The 12673-nt window shown below is 38.0% G+C and overlaps 1 pseudogene; it reads right to left on the bottom strand.

The window, feature by feature from the left end:
* Positions 1-4821: 4821 nt before the first annotated feature.
* Positions 4822-6033, bottom strand: LOC100677326 (olfactory receptor 8B12-like; annotated as a pseudogene).
* Positions 6034-12673: the final 6640 nt, after the last annotated feature.

The raw sequence follows: 12673 nt of genomic DNA, 5'->3' as shown, positions 1-12673 counted from the left end.
TATCATGGCCCAGCCAAGTAGGTACACAACCCTAACCTTCACAGTTAGGAAAAGGGACATGAAAAACCATGGATTGAAGGTGATACGTGAGGGGATAGTCCTGAACCTACCTCCTTCTTTGTCCTGTTATACTGGAAAAACAAAAGCCTAGTGTATTTTTCTCTGGGTTATCCTAACAGCAATTATGAGCTAAGGCCATCATGTCTAATTAAGGCTATGACCAGATGTTTTTCTCCATTTCAAGGAAAGAAACATTGTCTATCCATAACTTTGCAACCATATGATGATTTTAAAAGGCTTTTCTTTACTGGTGAATATATTAGGAATCTGACTGAAAATCCAGAGGAGAAGGCTCCCTTGAACACTCTTCAAGAGAGGTGTTACTACTGGAAACAAGAAACTATGCTATTTGTGTTCACACGTGAAACACACTTTGACTACTCCCATGCACAATTTCACTTCATCTCCAGGATTGCTTACCTTGAGATAATATTAAAAGATTAACATTTTACAGAGTGTATATATTCTCTGAACATTATGAAATTTAATTAGAAATCAATAGCAAAAATATACGTGAGAAAAAAATGATTAAACAGTACATATCTCTATAACAAATGCTTCAAAGAAGAAGAAATCATAGAGAAAATTGGGAAATATTTTGAATTGAAAAGTAATGAAAATACTACAGTAATCTATCCTGTGAAAATAATACAATACAAAAATCTGGACAAAAAGTTTTAAATAAAAGTGATAGTCATAGTATTACTAATACTGATGAATCATTGGAAAGTTGACACAATTTTAATGTTCAACAGTTGGAGAAAACTTTAAGAAATAGGATATATCTCTAGTTTGGTGAGTAGTGTCTGGAGTCTTAAAAGCTTGTTAGTGGCCATCTAAGATTTATCTATTGATCCTATCCCATGTGCAGCAAAGGAGAACGATGAAAAGCAAAGACACAAAGAAAATACTAGCCCAAAGAACTGCATGAACCAGAAGCTCCAGCACCCTACCCCAGAAGAACTAGATGGTGCCCAGCTACCACCACAGACCACTCTGACAAGGATAACAACAAAGGGTCCTGGACCAAACAGGAGAAAAATGTAGAACAAAATTGAAATTCATGAAGAAAGACCAGGCTTACTGGTCTGACAGAGACTGGAGGAATCCCCAAGACTATGGTCCCTGAACACTGCTAACCCAGAACTGAAACCACTCCTAAAGCCCACTTTTCAGGTAAAGATTAAACACGCCTATGAAACAAACAATAACACACGTGAGGAACGTGCTTCTTAGATTACTCAAATATACGAATTCAAATGGACTACTCCTACCCAAAAGAAAGATGAGAAGGCAAGAAAGGACAGGAACTGGTCAAATGGACATGGGAAATCCAGGGTGGACAGGGGGAGCATGCAGTAGCATTCTGAGGATTGCAACCAATGTGACAAAAGTATTTGTGTATAAATTTTTTAATGAGAAAATAACTTGAGCTGTAAACTGTCACCTAAAGCAGAATAAAATTTAAAATGTATACATGATGCAGCTACATGATAAGCCCCTGAAGAAATATATTCATTGCCAGAAAAAGAGCTTACATTATAACGACAAGCTAAATAACATTTTATAACATGGTATGTTGAGTATGATCTCACTGAAAGAAAATTTCCAGATGACATGCTTCTTTCCTAATCTCTGAATGGTGGAGTGTATCAGTTAGCTATTGCTATATAACAACCACAATATCTCATCGGCATTATTTGTTCCTTATAAACCTACAACTAGATTGTGGCACTCATCTTGTTGTGCTGGGGTGGGTGTTCTTCAGGATCTGCTTCACACATGTTCATTGTGAGAATCAGTTGGAAGGGACAACAGTTATGAAGGAGAAGCTCTTCTCAAGGCAATGGCAGAAGCACAAGAGGGCAAGCCCCACTATGCAAACATAAACCAAGCCTCTGCTTACATCACATCTGCTAATATCTCATTGGCCAAATGGGAAACATTGCTGAGCTCAGTATCATTGGGCAGAGAAATATACTCTATGAGACCATGGCAAGAGCATGGACACATAATACTACAGAGGAATGAAGAATTGGGATCAAAAATGCAAACTACCACATTAAAGCATAGTATTCCTTTTTTCAAATGTTTTTCACATTCCAAGTTTGCAGCAATAAATATGAATTCCTTCAAAAGTCAGAAAAAGAAAAGAGCATTTGTCGAAATAAATAAACATGCACAGAAATGTTTGTTGGATTGAAAATTATTGCCTTTCTGGTACTCTCAGCTATCAAGGATTCTGACCTCACCACAGCCTGAATCAAACAGAGGTAGAGGTGATATGTCCACAGCATGAGCACAGATTAAGAGGACCAAATGTCACTCTGTGTCTGCAGAGTTGGGACCCATATTGATGTACCTGAGGTCAAGGATGCCTCACTCTCCTTCTTCTATCCCATAACTCTTCTGTGATTAGATCCTCTTGTTTTTACCACTGCAATGTTCTCTATTCCACCCTCTTCTAAAAGAATCATTCTTAAATGCCCTTTATACAACTTTAAAACAGGGATACTAGATATATATGGAGCAGAGAGGGAGACATATATTACTGAATATGCACATACAATCTCTCTAGGATTCAAAAGAAACTGCAACAACCGTTGCTTCTAGGAAGGAGAATTTAGGAAGGGAACGATTACACAGGAGGATGACATGTGTTCATTACATAACTTGACATATACTGTTCATTTTTTTTAACATGTACAAGAATTGGCCAAAATATATTATTTTTTAAATAACAGTGATGAGCCCATTTTTCTCATGACTAACCAGAGTCCCAGGAAGATGAAATAATTCCCTTAAGGTCTTTCAAAAGCTAGGGGAAGCACTGATAACAAGATGAAGGAATTTCAGGAGGGAGGAACCAAGATTTATTGAGCACCTCACCCTTGATGTTCTCAAAAACTCCACTAGATCAGGAATGTTTTCTCAAGTTAAAAATAAAGAAATTCGTATTTAGAGACATTAAGTAATTTGCCCAAAGTCACACAACTACTAACCTACTGGGAAAAGAAAAAAGAAAACATATATGCCTAGCAACTCACTGTTTACTACCTACTTTATATGGCCTATTCACCTCACTCACCTGACACTCACCCCACAGTTCTCAGAAATCAGTTCTCTTTTACCATTCTGTGATGACTAAAGCCAAACCTCCCCCAACACTCTTAGTTTTATGACCTGTGTCACACTAAAAGATAAAACTGAACACTCATCCAAACCTCCCATTTTTCTCAAAAGAAGATAACTTTCCAAAGGAATAGCCCATAAGTTAAAGACTCTCCCCAGCACTTAATATATTAGAGTTTTAAAAAAAAAAAAAAACTTCACTACTAGTAAATCATTTAGATCAAACTATTCCAATGCATTACATAAAGTTGCACTTCTCTTTCACACCACTGCAGAATTATAAACCAGACCAGAGTTGCACTCTTTTTCTTCCATGTATACCTATATGAGAAGTGCTATCTGTTGCTGTTGTGTGCCATCGAGTCTATTCCAACTCATACCAATCCTATAATACAGGGTAGAAGTGTCTCATAGCTATCTGTAGTGCCTTAAGTTTCAATGGAAATTCCCCGTTCTGCTTAGTGTTGCCCTGATAACTAAATAAACCAAACCAGTTGCCATCAATTCCAACTCCTGGTGACGTGACGTGTATCAGAGTAGAACTGTGCTCCATAGGGCTCGAGATGACTTATTTTTGGAAGTACGTCCCCAGGTTTTGTTTTGTTTTGTTTTGTTTTGTTTTTTTGAGGCACCTCTGGGTGGACTGGAACATACAACCATTCAGCAAGCAGCCCAATGTGTTAACTAGTTGTACCACCCAGAGGCTCCAATAAGTAACTAAACCAAAACCAAACCAAACCCACTGCCCTTGAGTGGATTCCTACTCATAGCGACCCTAGAGGACAGAGTAGAACTGCCCAATAGAGTTTCCAAGGAGAGCCTGGTGGATTTCAACTGCCGACCTTTTGGTTAGCAGCTGAAGCACTTAACCACTATGCCACCAGGGTCTCCAACTAAAAAAACTAGATCCCCAAAATTACTTACTGCTCTTTGGAGCCTACAGACCCTTACTTGATTACCCTGTGCCACAAAATTTTCTTAATCATAGTTCAAACACTCAAACGAATTTTTGAGGAAAGCTCTAAATTCTGACTCTCTTAGTCTTGAACTATATGTGACTTTCTGCTCATCATCTTTAAAAAAAAGAACACTTAAACCTGAAAAAGTACTAATACATTAGTCTGGGTCCCTAGGGTTCCTTCCACATGCAACCTCAGGAACGTCCATGCTTACTACTATCTGGAGCCTAATATACTAGCCTCCCACACACCCCAATCTTCACACACTTCTCATGTCATTCAGAAAGGATCAACTTAAGCAAAATTTTACCTTCTACCTTACTTAAAAGAAAAAAAAAGTAATATTGAAAAATTATTTTTTGAGAAGTTTCATGACATTATTGTAAACAGAAACAGGTTTTTAAAGTGTTAATTATCATACCTTTAAAATGTAATCTGTGAGCATGTCAATGGAACAAGAAAATATGGCATAAACGAAAACAAAGCAGATTGGGATTCAAGGCCCTGAAGTCCAGGGCCAGTTGGGGCACCAAATAGTTGTGTGCCCTTGGGGAACATATGCAATATTTCTGAGTCTCCAATGTGTGCTCTGTTAAATGAGAAGGCTAGATTAAATGAATTGTATGGTGCACTAAAGATGACACAATCCTTGATTTTAGAAACAATCTGCATAAAATAAAGAATCTTGGAATAATCAAGGTGGGGTGACAGTTAGGGAAAATAGGTCTGCACTAAACACTCGTCCAAAAATAAAAACATAAAATTCTCTTTCTGTTTAGGAGAGAAAACACTGGACTTTGGATACCTCATTGAAAACACACACACACACTAATAAGCAAAATATTAGATCCCCTTCTTCAAATATTGCTCCCTTCTCAAGAATATGTTTTTCTTCTCAAGGTTTTCCTCAGGGCACCTTTCACATCCTTATTCCTCAAGCTATAGATTAATGGGTTTAACAGAGGCATCACAATCGTATGGAACAGGGAGAACACTTTTCCTTGGTCAAGAGGCAAAATGGAAGGTGGTTTGAGATATACAAAAGCCCCAGAAACAAAGAAAAGAGAAACCACAGTTATGTGGGAGCTACAGGTACGAAAGGCTTTGGACCTGCCTTCAGTGGAACTAATATGGAGAATGCTAGAGAGTATTAGAGATGAAGATGGTGACAACAGGCATTCCGATGACAATGGCTAGAACAATAAATACCACCAGCTCATTCACATGCTTGCTATTACAGGAGAGCCCAAGGAGAGGAAGGACGTCACACATGAAATGACTGACAAGGTTATGAGCACAGAACTTGAGACTCATTATGCTTCCTGTACGGGCCACAGCACCCAAAAACCCCATCACATAAACACCTAACAAAAGGAGAAAACAAACCTCTGGAGACATGGTGACTGTGTACACCAATGGTTTACAGATGGCAACATAGCGGTCATATGCCATTGCTGACAGAATGAAGGATTCAGAGACAACAAAGAAGCAGAAGAAAAACAGCTGAGTCATACACCCTGTGTGCAAGATGATATTATTCTTTGCGACAAAACTCATCAGCATTTTGGGGGTGATGGTAGTGGACTAACAGATATCTATTAAAGAGAGGTTAAAGAGAAAAAAGTACATGGGTGTGTGCAGGTGAGAGATCACCCAATCAGAGTAATCAAGCCCAGGTTCCCCACCACAGTGATCACATAGCAGCAGAGAAACAGGAAGAAGAGAGGGATCTGGAGTCCTGGTTGGTCTGTTAAGCCTGCGAGGATAAACTCTGTCACAGAAGAGTTCTTGGTTACCATTCTCCTCTTGGATACTCTATGGTGATAACAGAAAAGGACTACTTAGAGGGAAAGAAATATCACCACTACCCTCCCAACATCTGTCCCCCCAGCCTTCTTGGGAATGAAATCCATACAGAGAGACTAAAATTGCTAAAGAAAAGGGGTCACTATTTGCTATGGATCTGTCTTCACAGCACCAAGTGATTTTAACTGTCCAGAGTCCATATGAGGCTAAATTTTATCTCCCTGGTGAGAGCTGGTGCTGCTGGGGAGAACGGTGGCAAAAAAAAAAGTGAATATCTTTTCTATGTCCCTCCCTCTTGTGTCTTTGCTTCAGTTGCTGAAATCTGGGGCTCTTCTCTGAAGAGAGGCCTGACAGGCAGAAGTCACTGTGATTGTCATCAGAGATTCCACCTCTGAATAAGAGTCTGGATCAGAGCAAGAAGATGGCTAGTTAATAATTTGGAGAAAGGCTGGTCTTGACAGAGGGTGAGAGCAGTTACCCAGCAGGGATTCTTTGTCACTATCGAATTTACACTCTATGAGAATATTAAAAAAAAAAGAAAAGAAAACTCATTACCATAGATTCCAGCTCATAACAACCGTATACTACAGAGTAGAACTGCCCCATAGGATTTCCAAGGAGTGGCTGATTTTGGCCCGCCAACATTTTGGTTAGCAGCCATAGCTCTTAACCATTATGCCACCAGGTCTCCATGAGAATATAGTGAGAAGAATCAGAGAAGTCTCCTTTCTTGTCAGAGCCAGAAGTAGTGCAATTAATCCCTGGACTGAATTTAACTGAGTAAATTACTGAATGCACTCTTTTGTTTTCCCCAGAGCTCTTAGCTCCAGTGGCTACAGGTTTGATATTAATCTTTTAAAGCGAAGACTTATTTAGCACTAAATGCTATGTGACAATATTATTATTATTATTTCACTGAGACTACATTACTAGCCCAAAGTCTCAAAACTACTGGGTTGCAACCAGAAGGTAAACTCAGGCAGTCTGACTTCTATAGTTTGTGCTGTTACTGACAGAACAGATTAGGCAGGCACTCCTCTTCCTTTAGTTAAACAGCCACGAAAAAAGACTCTACTGTCTCTTAGCCACAATTGTCCTGGGAAGGGAAAAGGCCCTAGAAAATAGATGACAGCTTTGGGTCAAAACGCTCTTCTCCCAGTTCTGATCAAAGGATAAGAACCTCGGATTTATCTTGTAACTCTTTCTGCACTGAAGAACATGATCTCCAATTCCTTATTTACCCAAAGTTTCCTCTCTAGCTTCCAGGCAGAAGAGAGTTTCTTTCCCTAACCAGTGGATAACAGGTGATTTAAGTTTTGTTTTGAATTACAAATTCTGATAAACTGATAATTAAGACAGAGACTCCCTGAAGATCATTGCCTTAGAGATTACCTTCCCTAAGGAAGAAGAAATGTTTGTTTACACCCTTGATATTGTTTGATTTGGCTTTCATAGTCTTAATACTTTCATTCAATTAACAACTACTCAGCACTATTTAGAAAAAAAATTATTGTGAAAAATATAATTATCATTGCCAATTGTTGAGTGCACAATACTGTACCAGATGCAATACCCTTATACTGACCACTGGCACCATGATCCAAAAGTACCATACAAATGTAATCTTATTTATTCCTCACAATAGTGATACCCATTTTAACGGTAAGGGACTCAGGAAGACAATATGTTTCAGAGCCCACACTCATGCCTACACCTGCCTGACTTCGAGTCCCTCATTCTTAACTCTTAGACTAAGCTACACCCTGATAAGAGCTACTAAAACCTGTAAAGTAGGGTCCTTGCCTTCTTGGATGTGAAAGTCTCTTGGAAAATAAAAATAAATATGCACTGACTTGTATAAACATATTTTAATTTAGATAAAAATGGACAAAATGGCCAGCAGATGGTGAAATCAAGAGAAACAATAAAAAAATCAAGTAGAAATTCTCAAGCTAATAAATATAATTGGAAGTAAAGAATTCATTAGATTGGCTTAACAGCAGACTGAAAAAAAAATAAAAGCAAGCCACTCCCAATTCTGTCAATAGATTAGTGGTTAAGTGCTACAGCTGCTAACCAAAAGGTTGGCAGTTCAGATCCAACAGGCGCTCCTTGAAAACTCTACGGGGTGGTTTTACTCTGCCCTACAGGGTCACTATGAGTCAATATGAGCAACAGACTGTTGTTCTTCTTAGGTTCCATTGAATGGGTTCTGACTCATAGAAACCCTCTGTACCACACAACGAAACACAGCTCAGTGTGGCACCAGGATCACAATCATTATTATGCTTGAGCCCATTGTTGTAGCCACAGTGTCAATCCATCTCATTGAGGATCTTCCTCTTTTTGCTGACCCTCTACTTTACCAAGCACGATGTCCTTCTCCAGGGACTGATCCTTCTTGACAACATGTCCAATTACGTAAGATGCAGTCTCACCATCCTTGCTTCTAAGGAGCATTGTGGTAGTGCTTCTTCCAGGACAGATTTGTTCATCCTTTTGGCAGGCCATGGGATATTCACTATTCTTCACCAACACCACAATTCAAAGGTGTAAATTCTTCTGCAGTCTTCCTTATTCATTGTCCAGCTTTTGCATGCACGTGGTGTAATTGAAAATGCCATGGCTTGGGTCAGGTGCATCTTAGTCTTCAACGTGACAACTTTGCTTTTCAACACTTTAAAGAGGTCATTTGCAGCAGATTTGCCCAATGAAATGTGTCTTTTGATTTCCTGACTGCTGCTTCCATGGGTCTTGATTACGGATCCAAGTAAAATGAAACCCTTGACAACTTCAATACTTTCTCTATTTATCATGATGTTGCTTATTGGTCCAGCTGTGAGCATTTTTGTTTTCCTTATGTTGAGGTGTAATCCATAACAAAGGCAGTGGTCTTTGATCTTCATCAGGAAGTGCTTCAAGGAAGGTTGTGTCATCTGCATAATGCAGGTTGTTAATAAGTCTTCCTCCAATTCTAATGCCCCATACTTCTTTATATAATCCAGCTTCTCAGATTATTTGCTCAACATACAGATTGAGTAAGTGTGGTGAAAGGATACAACCCTGATGCATAACTTTCCTGACTTTAAACCACGCAGTGTCTCCTTGTTCTGTCTGAACAACTGCCTATTGATCTATGTACATGTTCCTCATGAGCAGAATTAAGTTAATGAGCAAAATTAACAACAGACTAGGCACAGCGAAGACTGTGCCATCAGGGCTTCTTGAAACAAAAGATAAGTCAATAAAAATTATCAAAACTAAAATAGAAAAGACATAATAGTAAAAGAATGTATTAACCAAAACCTTTGGGATAACACTAAATGGCCCAAATATGTGTAATCAGAGTTCCAAAAGATGAGTCAAGCAAGAATTGGGCAAAAAAATATTTGAAAAGAGAATACATAAAAACTTTCTTAATTTCATGAAGAACATGAACACAAAGAAACAACAAGTTGACTTGAACATGAATATAAAACAGACCACAACTAGGTATATTGTGGTCAAACTGCTGAAAATCAAAGATAAAAGAAAAAAAGCTTGAAAGCAGCTAGAAATGAAAGACACATTGCTTTCAAAGGAGCTAAAATAAGAATGTCAACAGTCTTGTTATCAGAAACAATGAAAGGCACAGATAATGGAATGACATCTTTAAAACATTGAAAAAATTATCTATCTACTATTCTATATTAAAGAGTGTTACTAGAGCAATGGTTAAGCACTCAACTGCTAACTGAAAAGCTGATAGTTCAAACCCACCCAGAATCACCATGGGAAAAAAGGCCTGGCATTCTGCTCCAGTAAAGATTATCACCTAGAAAACCTTCTAGAGGAGTTCTACTCTATCAAATACAGTCACTGTGAGCTGGAATCAACTAGACAGCCCACAGCAACAGTATTTTATAATAGGCAAAAATATTTTTCAAAAATTTGAAATAAGAAGATTTTCATGAAAACAAAAGACAAAAAAAATTGTAACCAACAAGCCTGCACTACTGAAAAATATGAGGAGGAGGGGGAGAAGTGGCCTCAAACAAATTTCAGATCTGCAGGTAGAAATGCAGAGAAACATAAGCATAAATACAAAAAATTATTTTATAAATTTCTTGAAAAGACAAATTACTTTGAATATTCAAAGGAAAAGAAAAACAATACCTTTTTTCAACAACATAAAGGGCAACAATACCTGTGGACATCGCCAGAGAGATTACACAGGAATCAAGTAAACTACATCTGTGGAAAGAGATGATGGAGAAGCTCAATATCATCAGCCAGAGTAAGGCCAGAGGCCTACTGCAGAACAGACCTTCAGTTGCTCATATGTAAGTTCAAATCAAGTTGAAGAAAATTAAAACATGCCCACAAGAGCCAAATTTGAGTATATCCCACCTGTGTTTAGAGACCATCTCAAGAGATAGATTTGATGAGTTGAATATTAAATACCAAATAACAGACAGGTTGTGGGATGACATCAAAGACATCGCACAAGAAGAAAGCAAAAGGTCATTAAAAAGACAAGAAAGAAAGACCAAAGTGGATGTCAGAAGAGACTCTGAAACTTGCTCTTGAGAATAGAACAACTGTAGCAAAGGAAAGAAATGATGAAGTCAAAGAGTTAAACAGAAAATTTCAAAGACCAGCTGGAGAAGACAAAGTAAAGTATCACAATGACATGTGCAAAGACCTGGAGATAAAAAACCAAAATGGAAGAACACGCTTTGCAGTTCTAAAGCCAAACAAACTGAAGAAAAATTCAAGCTTCCAGTTGCAATACTGAAGGATTCTACAGGGAAAATATTAATAACACAGGAAGATTCAAAAGAAGATAGAAATTATACACAGAGTCACTGTACAAAAAAGAATTGGTCAATGTTCAACCATTTCAGGAAATAGCATATGATCAAGAAGTCATGGTACTGAAGGAAGAGGTCCAAGCTACACCGAAGGCACTGGTGAAAAAACAAGTTTCCAGAAAGTGATGGAATACCAGTTGAGATTTTCAATAAAGGGATGCAGTGCAGGAAGCATTCAGTCATCTATGCTAAGAAATTGGAAGACTGCTACCTGGCCAACTGACTGGAATAGGTCCATTATTTGCACCCGTTCCAAAAGAAACATGATCCAGTGGAATGCAGAATTTATTGAACAATATCATTAATAGCACACACAAGTAAAATTTTGCTGAAGACCATTCAAACACCATTGCAGCAGTACATCGACACAGAACTGCCAGAAATTCAAGCCAGATTCAGAAGAGGATGTGGACCCACAGATATCATTACTGATATCAGATGGATCTTGGCTAAAGCAGAGAGTACCAGAAAGATGTTTACCTGTGTTTTATTGACTATGCAAAGGCATTCAACTGTGTGGATCATCACAAATTATGGATAACTTTGCAAAGAACGGAAATTCCAAAACAATTGTGCTCATGAGAAACCAAAGAAGAATTGATGCCTTTGAATGATAATGTTGGCAAAGAATATAGAACATACCATAACCTTCCAGAAGAATGAACAAACCTGTCTTGGAAGAAGTCCAGCCAGAATGCTCCTTAGAAGCAAGGGTAGTGAAACTTGGTCTCAAGTACTTTCGATATGTTATCAGGAGGGACCAGTCCCCAGAAAAGGACGTCATACTTGGTAGAGAGTCAACAAAAAAGAGGAAGCCCCTAAAGGAGTTGGATTGACACAGTGGCTGCAACGGGCTCAAACATAATGACCATTATGAGGATGGTGCAGGACCGAGCCGTATTTTGTTCTGTTGTACATAGGGTCACTGTGAGTCGGAACTGATTCGACAGCACCTAACAACAACAACAACACATGATCAGGTCAAAAGGACCTTTGATATATACATTGTCCAATGTATGTGTGTCCAAGGCGAAAGATAGAAAAAATTCGGCATCCAAAAATAATAACTGCAATGGATTGAAACACATAAAATGTTTAAATTGGTGAGTTTAAATAATACTGAAGAAAAATAACTGGCTACATTTGGAGAAAAACAGGATACCAAAGCATATATTTCTTAAAATTAGAAAATGAAGAGAACGATTTAAAAAAAATAATAAGGCAACATGAAGGATCCTTCTTCGGTGTAACTATTCTTATCTTAACTGTGGTAGTGGATATATGAACCTACAGAAGTGACAAAATCGCATAGAACTAAATACACACACACACAAATGAGTATGAGTAAAACTGGGGAAATAGGAATAAGATCAATGAATAGCATCAATGTATCTTAGCTGTGATATTGTACTATAGTTTTGCAAGATGTTACATCTGGGGAATTGTGTAAATGGCACGTGGAATCTCTTTGTATTATTTCTTATAGCTGCATGGGAGTCTACAATTCTCTCAAAATAAGTTTAATTATAAAAATCTTCATTGGCAACATATTATCAGTAATATGTTACTGAACATATTCTCAAATAGGAAAATTTCTTTTGAACACATTCCCCTTAAGAATGAAAATATATGAGTGAAGAGGTCTCATGAGCCTACTTCTTATGCCTTTCAACCTTCTGTCACACAACTGTGTCAGTTTATAAGTAAAGCATCAGGGTGAGAAATGTAACATTCCTTACAAATTTAACATTCTTTTCCTGAAACTATACTTTGTTTTAGTAAAATCTTTTAGGTGGATAACGAACGATGACCAGATGGTAGTAATTGATGACAGTGTTGCTGGTAACGGCTGATGTGTGGTGG

This window comes from Loxodonta africana, chromosome 15 (assembly GCF_030014295.1).
Source record: "Loxodonta africana isolate mLoxAfr1 chromosome 15, mLoxAfr1.hap2, whole genome shotgun sequence".
In the NCBI taxonomy this organism is placed as follows: domain Eukaryota; kingdom Metazoa; phylum Chordata; class Mammalia; order Proboscidea; family Elephantidae; genus Loxodonta; species Loxodonta africana.
Note: the sequence above shows the minus strand (reverse complement) of the source record. Positions and strands in the feature narration are given on the sequence as shown.